This window comes from Myotis lucifugus, unplaced genomic scaffold (assembly GCF_000147115.1).
Source record: "Myotis lucifugus unplaced genomic scaffold, Myoluc2.0 scaffold_45, whole genome shotgun sequence".
NCBI lineage: Eukaryota > Metazoa > Chordata > Mammalia > Chiroptera > Vespertilionidae > Myotis > Myotis lucifugus.
In genome coordinates, this window is record NW_005871093.1 from 7,619,415 (window position 1) to 7,634,139 (window position 14,725).

The 14,725-nt window shown below is 42.9% G+C and overlaps 1 pseudogene; it reads right to left on the reverse strand.

The window, feature by feature from the left end:
* Window positions 1-794: 794 nt before the first annotated feature.
* LOC102430097 lies at window positions 795-4,484 on the reverse strand (annotated as a pseudogene).
* Window positions 4,485-14,725: the final 10,241 nt, after the last annotated feature.

A 14,725-nucleotide genomic window follows, 5' to 3' on the forward strand; every position in this document is an offset into this window, starting at 1 on the left:
CTTCTTTGCAGTTGGCTACACTTATCAGGTTGGGTTCCTGTCAAACGTGCCCTATTTACAGCTGGTCTGTGCTACATTTTCACATTTAGTAAGAATAGCATTTAATAAGAATGGTCCAGACCTTGAGACCCTTGTCCTATCCAACGCAACCATGAACATGCTGTGTTGATATTAGAGTACTGCCACTCGGCCTTCCATCTCATTCAAAACAGATCCTTCTGACTTGGCCCTCATGCCCCCTCAATGTCTGTGGATACCTCCCTATCATGACTTGCAGAAGTCCTTGCTTTCCTATATTTATTACTTTAAGGAATTGATGAAAGCTATGGACCCCTTCTTCTCCCCAAAATACAGGGTGTCCCCCAAAAATGTCACACTTTGAATAATGATTAATTCCAATGGGTTAAATCTGAAAAGAAAGAAACATCAATTGAGCTTGAAAAGAAAGAAACATCAATTGAGCTTGAAAAGAAAGAAACATCAATTGAGCTATCAGCTGTTCAGTGTCTCTACATTTTGGGGGGACACCCTATATATATGCACATGTGTATATACATTTTCTTCTGCATTCAATTTTCTGTTATGAAAAGACCTGCTTCAAGCCCATCCCAAACGTAACCCCCCCTACCCCGGCCTGGTGGAGAACCCAAAAAATCCGGTCCAATATGGGGAGAAAAGAGGAAGCCGTTTGAATGTCCCAGGTCAGTTAAAAACAGATAATTCTTTTTTTCAGTTTTAAAGCACTCACTGTTTATTAACTGACCAGATTACAAAAAATCACCATGGTAGAGACCTTAGTTCATTCCCCTAATAAGCCTGTTGATCTGGTCTTCCCTATTCCCGGCATCTCCAACTTCTGCAAAATGGGTGGTCTTTTCTTCATTCCACCTTGTGGGGAAGATAACCTGAAGGATCACAGGAAGTTGTTACTTCTTTGAACAGTACTTTGAAGTGTTACTTCCAACAGTGTAGATCTCACGAACTCAGATCCTCCATGCAGATGATGCCATATTTACCAAGAGATCGAGCAAAGTTCGATCTGTTATTAATGTGTTATCTATCAGGGCAATTCCGTTTTTGTTGATTTTTCCATAACCACGCTTGTAGACCAATTCATGTACTGACTCCAGGTTTGGGTACCCCCATGCAATATATGGTTCCACAATGCTCAGCATGTTAATCGAAGCCTTGCTGAGCTTAACAAAGGTGCCGTTGAAGATCTGGCGAAGGTGAAGAAGCTGCAGCAGCTTTCGGACTTTTGGGCTCACACCACTGATACCTCTGATCCTGACGACAAATGCCAGTTTGGGTTCCGCAGGTGTGTAGAAGTCGCCAGCTTTTCTTGCCATCCTGACTATCTGAATCTCAGTTCTGTACATCTGCCCATACTCCTTGTGATAGTGCTTAGCTTTTTCATAGATAAGCTTCCTCCTTGCCTTTTTTTTTAAATCCTCATTTGTGAATATTTCTCCATTGATTTTTAGAGAGAGTAGAAGAGAGAGGGAAAGACAGAAATATCGATGTGAGAGAAACACCTTGACTGGTTGCCTCCTGCACTAGTCCTGACCAGGCCTAGGGAGGTGGCGGGAGGTGGGGGGGGGGGGGGGGGGGGGTGCCTTGGGGAATCTGCAACCGAGGTACGTGCCCTTGACCAGAATCAAACCCAGGACCCTTCCGTCTGCAGGCTGATGCTCTATCCACTGAGCCAAACCAACTTGGGCCCTCCTTGCCTTTCGAAGCATCTTTTGAGCAAACTTCTTTCTTGGACATTTGATCTTCAGCTCTGCAAAATTCCTTCGCTTTTTCTTGAGGGTTTCTGGCACAGGAGGAACCTCTTCCTTCTCTTCTGCACCCTCCACCTTCCAGCTGGAAAAGAGGATAACAAATTATTTTAGCCATTAGAAGCATGGCTATTTTTTTGTCAAGCGATTTATAGATTTTTAAAAATATATTTTGGTTTTTAAACTATTATACTTGTGTTTTTGTTGTTGTTGTTTTGTTTTTTTAAAATATATTTTATTGATTTTTTACAGAGAGGAAGAGAAGGGGATAGAGAGTTAGAAACATGGATGAGAGAGAAACATCCATTAGCCGCCTCCTGCACAACCACCACTGGGGATGTGGCGGCAACCAAGGTACATGCCCTTGACCAGAATCGAACCCGGGACCCTTCAGTCCGCAGGCCGACGCTCTATCCACTGAGCCAAACCGGTTACAGCTATACTTGTGTTTTATAAAGGTTTTTATACTTTAAATCAGGGGTCCTCAAACTACGGCCCGCGGGCCACATGCAAATACAAATATTGTATTTGTTCCCGTTTTGTTTTTTTACTTCAAAATAAGATATGTGCAGTGTGCATAGGAATTTGTTCATAGTTTTTTTTTAAACTATAGTCCGGCCCTCCAACGTCTGAGGGACAGTGAACTGGCCCCCTGTTTAAAAAGTTTGAGGACCCCTGCTTTAAATAATGTCTATAGAACAATGAATGTTTAAATGTATGTAATATTAAGTTAATAGATTTACATTAAAAATGTACTTCACGCCGAAACCGGTTTGGCTCAGTGGATAGAGCGTCGGCCTGCGGACTGAAGGGTCCCAGGTTTGATTCCGGTCAAGGGCATGTACCTGGGTTGCGGGCACATCCCCAGTGGGAGATGTGCAGGAGGCAGCTGATCAATGTTTCTCTCTCATTGATGTTTCTAACTCTCTATCTCTCTCCCTTCCTCTCTGTAAAAAATCAATAAAATATATTTAAAAAATAAATAAAAATAAAAATAAAAACCAGTATATTAAAAAAAAAATGTACTTCACATTATGTTTTGTTTTAATCACTATCTTAAAGTATATTTGACCTACTTGACCTTCTTCCTATCATTCCACGTAATCAGAAGTTGATGGTGTATTCTCACTATACTACAAATCTCAAAGGAGCAATTAAATTACTTAAGTAAACTGACAATTTCCAAGCATCTTTGTCATATTGATTTATCTGCAAATAGTCAATACTTTAATAGAGAACATTCCTATTACAGAATGACCCTCAAGGGCTTTTATTAATTAACTAGAGGCCCAATGCACAAAATTCATGCAAGAGTAGGCCTTCGCAGCCCTGGATGCCTCGACTGCTGCCTCACAGCCCCGCCCTCCACCCACTGGTCATTCCAGAAGGTCGAAGGTCATTCCGCCATCTGGTTTAATTAGCATATTAGCTCTTTATTATATAGGATTAAATAGGATACTAACTTAGGCCGATATAATATACTTGAAAGTGATAAAACCCTACCCTGTTGAACGAATTCAAAAAAAGTCTAGAAGTGTTCCAAAAAAGAGAGAAAAGTTCAAAGTTCTTATAGTAAAAAGTGCATTCTTGAGAATGATCACTCTTGTGTTCTTAGCCCTAGGATTGATTCAGGATGGTTATCATTCAGATGACAGGTAGTCAGGATTATGGATGTCAGGTGGTCCTAAAGACTGGTGCCTAGAGGCCTGGTCACATCTAGTAATGATGTCAGATGGTCTGGATACATTAGTCCTTCAGAGGGTAATCTGAGGGTTATCTGGAGGTTTGGTATATGTCCAGGCATAGATATAGGGCTGGAAAGTTAAAAAAAAATTAAGTCCCAGGCTAATTAGAATAAGAATGAGGCTTTTCTCATGCTTCCATCTTCATAATGTTAAAAATTGTTGCAACTTGGTTAAAGTGACATTATTTTATATATTCCCTGTGTTCGCTCTTTCCTCATCCCTTACTTTAAAAAAAAATAAAAAAAGGAAATCTACCACTTTTAGCACAAGACCAACCATAAAGGCATAATACTAATTTTGCTCTGGTTCAAAATTACTCTCCTCATACACTAATTAGTCTGAATTAGTGTGTGAAATTAAAATTTAGTAACCAGGAAAATAAAGCAATGTAAATGAGAAGTTGGAATAATAATCTAGAATAATAAATAATCTGAATTATTTTTAATATCAAGCTAGTACTGCTTAGAAGAGTGTGAAATTATATATATGTATATGTATATATAGATATAGATATGTAGATATATGTAGGTAGATATATATATAGATTTGTAGATTTGTAGATATATAAGTATATAGATATACATATTGGTCTCTGCTCCCATTTCCTGACACAGAGCTCCTGAAAACCTTGTAATTTCCCTAGTAGTAAGAGCATTGAGAGCATCTCTTGTTCTACTGCAACTCTGGGTGTGGACTGGTCACCAAAAAGACCAAGCTGTGACTAGAAGTGGCCCACCCCGCCCAAATTCTCCAGAGACCGGAGAGGGGCTGGGAATGGAGTTAATGGTTGATGAAGATCCCATAAAATCCCAATCGTATGGTGTTCAGAGAGCTTTTGGGTCAATGAACACAGTCACACCAGGAAAGTGACACACCTCAGCTCCACAGGGGATAGAATCTCCTGAGCTCAGGACCCTCTGGACCTCTCCCTATGAATCTCTTCATCTGGCTTTATCATGCCCTTTGTTATTATAATAAACTTGGAAACATAAGTAAGTGATTCCCTGAGTTCTGTGAGCTGTTCTAGCAAATAATCAAAGGAAGGGTGGGGGAGTGGGAAGAGTGTGGGAACATTTAATTTGTAGCTGAGTCGAACAGAAGTTGTGGATAACCTGGGGACCTATATTACTTGCAATTGGCACCTGAGTGGGGGCAGTCTTGTAGGATTGAGCCCTTAACCTGTGGGGTTTGTGCTAACTCCCAGGATGGTCAGAATTGAATTGTATTTTAGGATACCCAGCTGGTGTCCCAGAGAATTGCTTGGTGTGGGGAAAAACCCCGACACATCCAATGTCATAAGTATTATGAAGAGTAAAAGAAACATGGGAGGAAAGTGAGCTTTACACAGGGGGTGGGGCTGGGATTGGGATTATAGAAGAAATGTCTGATGTAATAGGAAGTTATCTCTCTCTGGTATGTGGAGAATGATTCAAAAGTTCACTGAAGCCGAAACTGGCTTGGCTCAGTGGATAGAGCGTCGGCCTGCGGACTGAAGGGTTCCGGGTTCGATTCCGGTCAAGGGCGTGTACCTGGGTTGCGGGCACATCCCCAGTGGAAGATGTGCGGGAGGCAGCTGGTCGATGTTTCTCTCTCATCGATGTTTCTAACTCTCTATCTCTCTTCCTTCCTCTCTGTAAAAAATCAATAAAATATATATATTAAAAAAGTTCACTGAACATATTATTTTCAACTACTTTTATGAAAATATTATTATTTTAAGATAAATTTCATGCTAATCAGATAGGTCTTCTGAAAATTGACTTGATTTCTTTGAAAAGAAGTGCCCCGTGTCCAGATTGGGGTTCCCAGTCTTTTGAGAGATGCGGTTCCTCATAGTTTCTTTATAGCCCTGTAAGCCCAGTGGCATGTTGCTGGTCAAGTTCAAGAGAACAGAGATAGGGGTTTCGTGATTAAAATATTTAATGATAAATATTTTAAATGTTTCCAGTCCCTTAGTGTGCCTCAACCTGTGGCACTCCCTGTTGTTCAGATAATCCTGGCAAACTGCTATATAGAAAAAGGTGCTTCCGCAACACTGAGCTTAGAAGTAGACCAAGTAGCCGAAACCGGTTTGGCTCAGTGGATAGAGCGTCAGCCTGCGGACTTGAAAGGTCCCGAGTTCGATTCCGGTCAAGGACATGTACCTGGGTTGCGGGCACATCCCCAGTAGGAGATGTGCAGGAGGCAGCTGGTCGATGTTTCTAACTCTCTATCTCTCTCCCTTCCTCTCTGTAAAAAATCAATAAAATACATTTTTTTTTTAAAAAAGAAGTAGACCAAGTAAATAAAGCCTTAGGATGATCGTGAAGAGTACTGTTGAGAATATGTGGACAGGGTGTCTTAACAAGGTATTTCACATACTAGTGGTGTGAATTATCTCCATGCCAACATTCTGCAAAAATAGGAAGGACTTGCTGGCTGGCATTGCTCCTTGGTTAGAGTGTTGGCCTGCACGCCAGAGGGTCTTGGTTTCAATTCCTGGTCAAGGGCACGGACCTGAGTTACAGGTCCAATCCCTCCCCTGGTCAGGGAGAGTGTGGGAGGTAACCAATCAATGTGTCTCTACCGCATTGATGTTTCTCTCTTCTTTCTCTCTCCCTCTCCCACCTCCTTTCCACTGTCTCTAAAAATCAATGGAAAAAATATCCTCTTTGGTGAGGATTAAAAAAAATAGACAGGACTTATTTGCAGGGGACATAAAAGTTCAGCAATTATCATAATTACCTGCTTTAAATTGGCACTCTGGAGTAACAATCTTCTTCAAATTATATTGGTACTAGAGGCCTGGTGCATTAAATTTGTGCACGGGTGCAGTCCCTTGGCCTGGCTGGCAATTGAAGCGTGAGCGTCTGGTGTGGAAGGGCAGGTCCCAGCTGAATCCATATTATTAACCGGTTTAATAATTAATCTGCATTTCTAACCAGTTAATAGCTAATCCAAATTATTAATCAGTTAATAGTTAATCCACACTATTAACTGGTTAATAATTAATCCTCATTATTAACTGGGTAATAGCTAATCAAGGAAAACACGATAATTTCAAGAGAAATATCAAAAGTGCTTTATTCAAAGTAATGTCCATTGCTATCTACACATTTCCCCCATCTTTCAGGTAATTTGTGGATACTGTCCCAATAGAACTTTTCTTGTTTTGAGGCAGACCATTCAGAGACCCAATTTTCCACTTTTTTGTACATTTTGAAGTGCTGCTCAGAAAGTGCATGTGCCATTGATTGAAACAAGTGGTAATCTGAAGGAGCAATACAACAAAATAGCATACATATCAAATCGCATACATATCAACATGTGTAACTCCATCTATTGAAAAAATCCGAATTATTAACCGGTACACCTAGTAAGTGAGATAATACACTATTTGTCTTCCTCTGACTTATTTCACTTAGCATAGTGCCCTCAGGTCCATCCATGTTGTTGCCAATGGCAGGATTTCCTTTTTACAGCTGAATAGTGTCCAGTTGTGTGTGTGTGTGTGTGTGTGTGTGTATCTCTTTTTTTAAAATATATTTTTATTGATTTCAGAGAGGAAGGGAGAGAGAGATAGAAACATCAATGATGAGAGAGAATCATTGATCGGCTGCCTCCTGCAAGCCCCCCACTGGGGATTGAGCCTGCAACCCCAGCATGTGCCCCTGACCAGAATCGAACCTGGGACCCTTCAGTCCGCAGGCTGATGCTCCATCCGCTGAGCCAAACCAGTTAGGGCATGTGTATCTCTTTTTTATTCATTCATCCATCATTGGACATTTACATTGTTTCCATGTCTTGGCTATTGTGAATAATGCTGGGATAAACATGTAGTAATGGTAATGATTATAGCTAATTTTTTTTAAAAAAATCCTTTTATTGATTCCAGAGAGGGAGGGAGAGGGAGAGAGAGATAAAAACATCAATGATGAGAGAGAATCATTGATTGGCTGCCTCCTGAACGCCCCCCCCCCTCCACTGGGGATCAAGCCTGCAACCCGGCATGTGCCCTGACCAGGAATCCAACTGTGACCTGTTGGTTCATAGGTCCATGCTCAACCACGGACCCAGAAGGGCTGGGCTATAGCTAATTTTTATAGAATGCTTATTATGTGTGCCAAGTACTTTCCATGTATAGCTCACATGTCCTCCTCATAATAGATTCACTAGGAAGGCATTAGTATTTTTATCTGATTTTTCAGCTGAAGAAACTAGATCTTAGCCAAATGAGCCACAAATCTGTGGAGGGATGAGGTTAATTAGACCTTCCCCCTGTCCAGAGGTTTTCACACTCGAGCATGCATCAGAATCACCTACAGGGCTCCTAAAATCACCCGGGGCTGGGCCCCACTCCCAGACTTACTGACCAATAGGTGTGAAGTAGGGCCCAACATTTGCATTTCTATCAATTCCCAGGTGAGTGCATTTTGAGAACCAATTTCATACCTTTGCTCCTCAAAGTGTGTTGGAGAATTCTTAGCATTGGCATCCCCTGGGAGCTTGTTATAAACGCAGGCTCACCCTAGACCTACTGAATCAGACTCTGCATTTTTAACAAGATCGCAGGCGACTCGGTGCAGGTTGTTTGTGTGCACTCGTCACACACTCTTGGACCAGATAGACTCGAAAGGGGACAACAGGTAAATTTTAGTTTACAGAGAACGTTTCTGGGGCAAGGGTTAGCATGGAGGACTTGGGTCGCCACTGGGCCACAGGGGCAGAATGGGGCACAGCGGGGCGGGGGAGAAGGTTCAGGACTGCCAAGCCTCGGTACCGCCCCCTCCACCTCCCAGGAGCCTCACTCCCCGCCCCTCCTGCGGAGCCGTGCCCGTTCATTGGCCAGCGGAGCCCCCGCGCCCGCCCCGCGGAGGATGTCTACTGCGCAGACGCCGGCGCCAGGCTCTCCCCACGCATCTCTGCGGGTCCTCCGGACCACCGAGCCTTTCTCCTAGAGCAGCCCCCACCGCTCCCTTCCTCGGGGGCTCACTGAACTGCCACCCGGAAGTGAAACATCTCGGAGGTTCTTCATGTCCGTTTTAGAACCTGTCGTTACTCTTTCATTAACCCCACAAACGCTTCTTGGGCGCCTGCCCTTTGGGACTGATGAACGAGGCACAGCCCCAGGCCACGGAAAGGACTGTAGGATTGGGTGGTAATGCTGTGCTCCTAGGAGCTGGGGGCGCGGGGCCCGGCGGGAGAAAGCTGTCCGGGAGGGGGACCGGCCCTGAGCCTGGCAGTTGCCCGCCCTGTAGACACTCAGGTGTTTGGAGGATGGAGATCCCCGATTGGAGAACATTCGGGTGGAAGAAACGTGGCATGAAAACGTCTCCGTGCACAGGGCGCGTGGGTGCCTGGAGATGAAGGTGGAGAGGTAAGCAGGGGCGATCCTGGAGGGCTCCGTGTGCATAGGAAAGTGAAGCAATGTCCTGAGTAGCCTAGACGGAAATATGAGTTCAGGAAATATGGACTCAGATTTGCACTTTAAAATACAGCTGGGCCCTAACCGGTTTGGCTCAGTGGATAGAGCGTCGGCCTGCGGACCGAGGGGTCGCGGGTTCAATTCCGGTCAAGAGCATGTACCTTGGTTGCGGGCACATCCCCAGTGGGGGGTGTGCAGGAGGCGGCTGATCGATGTTTCTCTCTCATCGATGTTTCTGACTATCTCTCTCCCTTCCTCTCTGTAAAAAATCAATAAAATATATTTAAAAAATAAATAAAAATACAGCTGGCTTTCAGGCTGGGTTGGACCAAGAAACTATCTGAAGGCTGTTGGAGACAGAATGGAGGCGGGGTGGCCTGACATGATTATTCCTTAGGAGCCTGTGTCTCTTCTAAGGTGTAACTTCCACGAGAAGGACTATGTCTGTTTAGTTTATTTCTCTTAACCAGCACTTAGAAAAGCACCTAGCACCCAGTAGGCCCTGAACAAATGTTTGTTGGATGAATAAATCAATTTGCCTTTGATAAGACTTCCTGACTGATTGGATAGCAGATGAAAGTGGGAAGTAGAGGAGACTGATCACTGAAGATTGGAAGAACTCAAATAGTGAAATACTCTCCAGTGGGTATTTGCTGAGCGCTTCTCCTGAGCTGACCACCAACAAGCTGCTGTGGGGAAGAAGTCCAGAACAGACCCCAAGTAATGCTGTAGTCGAGGGAGTACAAGTACCAGTTCTAGGCTTTAGTCCCCCAACAAAAACATACCAGTTTCCTCTCTGTCCCCCTTACATGATCAAAGTTGAGAAGTACATGCTTTCTTTTGTTTTGTTTTGAATCATCATCCACATGCATAGAATCCATGTGACCAGTTGCTTCACGGAGAATGCAGAAATGAATATGCCTTTCTTTTTTTCTTTTTTCTTTTTTTGGTTAATCATCACCCCAGGATATTTTTTCCATTGCTTTTCAGAGACAGTGGGAGAGAAAGAGAGAGAAATATTGATGTGAGAGGGAAACATCGATTGATTGCCTCCCACACACAGGCTCCCCTGCCTGGCTGGATGTCTCGAACCTGCAACCCAGGTGGGTGCCCTTGACTGGGAATCCAACCTGAGACCTTTTGGTGGTGGGCTGAAGCTCTAACCACTGAACACACTGCCAGGGCTCTTTTTTTTCTTTTGTTGAATATTTTCCAACAGCAGACTCTAGTCAAATAATATTACATCTTATAGGTCTTATTATATATATTGTCTCATTGCTTTCCAAAAAGTTAATCATGGTAACAGCACCATCCATTTACGCAACAATTACAGATTGAGTATTACTGGTGCTAGGCATTGAACTGGGCACTAGAGGCATAATAGACACAGAGCCTGCCCTTATGAAGCTTCCAGTCTTAAGGAGAGCAGCAGGTGAACTGTTGTAAACCAACAAAAAAATTACAACTTTATGCCTAAATTTTTGAAAAATGAATAGCTAGAATGTACTCATAAACTTTTCCTGCTCTTTTCTCCTATTTATCCTCTAACTGACTCCTCCTCTACTCTGAGCACACAGTTTTGTCTCTTAACTGAAGCAGAACCTGGATTGAAATCCCAGCTCCTCCACCTCTAGCTCTGTGACCTTGGGCAGCTTACTTCACCTTTTTGAGCCTCAGTTTCCTTATGGGTCAAATGGAGCTAATAATAGCGCCTTCCTGGTGTGATTTTTGGCCACATGTTCTCTGTGAACATTCCTTTATGTAGGAAAAAATAGATGAGAACAGAATAGAGACTCTGACTCCTGGCAGATTTTATTACTGTACCCAAGCCAATTCTTTGTGTGGCTCACAAAAGCCACTGCTAACAAAGACAGGAACACGCTGGTTCCAGTTTTATATCCTGAAAATATGGGACAGGTGACTTTCTCCCTCTCTACAGGAGACCTCACCTAGTCTGCATGACAGAGGTCTTCCCTAAGGAAGAGTCTTGGAGCTGAGAACTCAGGTGGATGAGGGAAAAACCTATCTGTTGTCTTACTGTCCTCTCACACATCCAGTACGTCAGCAAATCCTGCCAACTGTACTTCTGACCACTATCCTAAGTCCCTTCACCTCCACTACTACTGCTGTACACCAGGTCACCACTCTCTCTTGCCTGGGCCACCACAGCAGTCTCCTAACTAGTTTCCTGTGTTCACTCTTGTCCCTATAGCCTTTTCTCTAAGAGCATCCAGAGGGATCCTTTCACAATGGATCATTTCACTCTGTTGCTCAAAACCTTTCATGCCTCCCTAATCACATGTAAAATTAAATCCAGATTCCTTACCAAAGTCTACAAGTCCCTATCTGATCTGCCCCTGGCTACCTCTCTGCCCTTGTTTTCTATCACGCCTTCCTTGGCCTGCCCACTCCTCTCCAGTCACATTGGCTTCCTGGCTGGACTCAAACAACCCATGTAGGTTCCCTCCTCAACCTGTTTCATTTGCTGCTTTGTCTGCCTGGAATGTTCTTCCTCATTTACCTGCATGGCTCATTCATTCACTTCGGTGCTCTGCCCAGGTGTCAGCTCTCCAGAGGGGGCTTCTTCAGGCGCTCCTCTTCTCTCACAATCCTTTACCCTGCTTTATTTGTTTTCACAGCACTTTCAACTTCTGACATTATTGTATTTAGTTATTTACTTGTTCAATTATTTTTTTGTTTCCCCCATTAGAAAGCAAGCTCCTTGAGAACAGGAAATTAATTTTATTTAGTGCCAGTGCCTGGCACATAGTAAGTGCTCAATAAGTATTTGCTGAATGAATTAAATCATGAATGAATGAATGAATGAGCCAAATAAGAAAAGGGAGAGGGAATAGATGTTCCAGATAGGGGGGACTGTCTGTGCAGAGGGCCTGCGGCCAGTAGGGGTTTTTAGAACTGAGAGAGGCCTGTGGGATTGGGGTACAGACAGGGAGAGATAGTGTTAAAGAGAAAACCACAGCCCAAAATGGTGTCACTTGTGCTAAGGCCAATGATAAGAAACTTAGATTTTTAAAATATATATATATATATATATATATATTTCAGAGAGGAAGGGAAAGGGAGAGAGAAACATCAATGATGAGAGAGAATCATTGATCAGCTGCCTCTTGCATGCCCCCTACTGGGGTTCCAGACCACAACCCAGCCCTGTGCCCTGACCGGGAATCGAACCAGGAACTCCTGGTTCATATGTGGACGCTCAACCACTGAGTCACACTGGCTGGGCCAAACTTAAATTTAATACCTGACGTAGTTGTAGTTTCAACCTCTCAAAAAATGTAATCTTGTCCTGGCCGGTTCTGCTCAGTGGATAGAGTGTTGACCTGCAGACTGAAGGGTCCCAGGTTCAATTCCAGTCAAGGGCACATGCCCGGGTTGCAGGCTTGATCCCCAGTGGGGAATGTGCAGGGGGCAGCTGATCAGTAATTCTCTCATCATTGATGTTTCTCTCTCTCCCTCCTCTCTGAAATCAATAAAAATATATATATTTTTTAAATGTAATCTTAACCAGTCTGGTTTTTCTGATCAAGCACCATTAAGGTAATATGTTACTTGTACTCCCTCCATCCTCCATAGAAAGAAGAAGCAACCTGCATGATAAAAATCCTTGCCATTCCCGCCCCCCCATCCGCAAAAGATGTTCTAGCCCTAACTGGTTGGCTCAGTGGATAGAGCGTAGGCCTACGGACTCAAGGTTCCCAGGTTCGATTCTGGTCAATGGCATGTACCTTGGTTGCGGGCACATATCCAGCAGGGAGTGTGCAGGAGGCAGCTGATCAATGTTTCTCTCTCATCAATGTTTGTAACTATCCCTCTCTCCCTTCCTCTCTGTAAAAAATCAATAAAACATTAAAAAAAAAAGAAGATTTTCTAGTCTTAAAATAATCTTTACTTTTGTTAATAGCTCTCTTGCCTACCCTTCTTCCTATAAAAAAAAAAAAAAAGCCTTCCATTTTATACACCACCACTTGGAGTTGCTAGATGGGATGCTACCCAATTCATGAATCAAATAATAAAGTCAATTAGATCTTGGAATTTACTCATTTGAATTTTTTTGTTTGTTTAAAATATATTTTTATTAATTTCAGAGAGGAAAGAAGAGGGACATAGAGATAGAAACATCAATGATGAGAGAGAATCATTGATTGACTGCCTCGTACATGCCCACGCTGGGAATCGAGGCCGTAACCCAGGCATTTGCCCTGACTGGAATCAAATTGTTCATAGGTCGATGCTCAACCATAGAGCCACACCAGCTGGGCTGTTTTTTAACTGTAATAATGCAGAAATGAGGCAGAGAGTTAAGCATGGACCAGACTGTAGAAGACCTTGTAGGCTGTGTTACAAGATTTTGGCCTTTGTTCTAATGACAGATCAGCCACTAAAAGGTTTCAGGTGAATTGAGAACTATGTTTTTATACAATCCCTCTAACTCAGTGGTTCTCAAACTACGGCCCGCGGGCCACATGCAAATACAAATATTGTATTTGTTTCCGTTTTGTTTTTTTTTTACTTCAAAATAAGATATGTGCAGTGTGCATAGGAATTTGTTCATAGTTTTTTTTAAACTATAGTCCGGCCCTCCAACGGTCTGAGGGACAGTGAACTGGCCCGCTGTTTAAAAAGTTTGAGGACCCCTGCTCTAACTACTAGGTGGTAAATTGATGGTAATGGGGCAAGAATGGATGCATGGGACCAGTAAGGTGACTGTTGAAATCATCTAGGCAGAAATGACAGTGGTTTGCATTTGGATTCTGGTTGAAGAAGATAGACAAACATAATTCGGATGTAAAATTAACAGTCACTGTATCCTATCCCTATAATCCAAGGTGGCAAGCTATGCTAACTAGATCCAAAAAGACACAAGCTCAAACTTAGGACCTCTTCATTGGCACAGAATTGAACCAACTAAGGCATTCTTTTTTCCCCACATACATACATTCAAAAAACTCTGATGGAGCTTTTGCCATGTATTAGGCCTGTGCCAAGAGCTGCAGCAGATACAAAGATGATTAAGGTGAAGTAGGCCACTCCATAGAAGGAACATTCTAATAAAATAATACCCTCTGGTCTTACTATATTCCCTGCATTGCCAGTACTTACTCTGTCTTTGGTCCTAGTCTGCTTCATATTATGTACATTTTTTTATCCCCTCTGCTTACCACAAGGCCCAGCCAGAACTAGGCGCTCGATGCAACTTCGAATGAACATGATTTTTTCTTCTTGACTATTATGCTAGCAGTCATAAAAGAGCCAGTTCTCCAAACTGAAGTTTTTGTCAAAGTTTACTGCGCTCATATCAAAATAATTTCAACTGCCCAAGCCAAATAAAGAATAGCACAGCCTTAGCTGGTTTGACTCAGTGGATAAAGCATCAGCCTGCGGACTGAAGGGTCCCAGGTTCAATTCCGGCCAAGGGCACAAGCCTGAGTTGCATGCTCGATCCCCCGTAGGGGGCATGCAGGAAGCAGCTGATCAATGATTTTCTCTCATCAATGATTCTCTCATCATTGATGTTTCTATCTCTCCTCCCATCCTCTCTGAAATCAATAAAGAAATATATTTAAAAAAAAGAATAGCACATTCATAACTCACAAGTCTATTATGACAATAAAATAAAAAAATTTAAGGGGATTTACAAACATGAAAGGTTTGTATGATAATCTCTGCATTTGCACTGTCCTCTTTACAATCATGCGCTGCAACACATATATGAAGGCGGTCCCATCTACACTAATAAAAGAGAAACATGAAAATTGGTGTCACTCCACTAC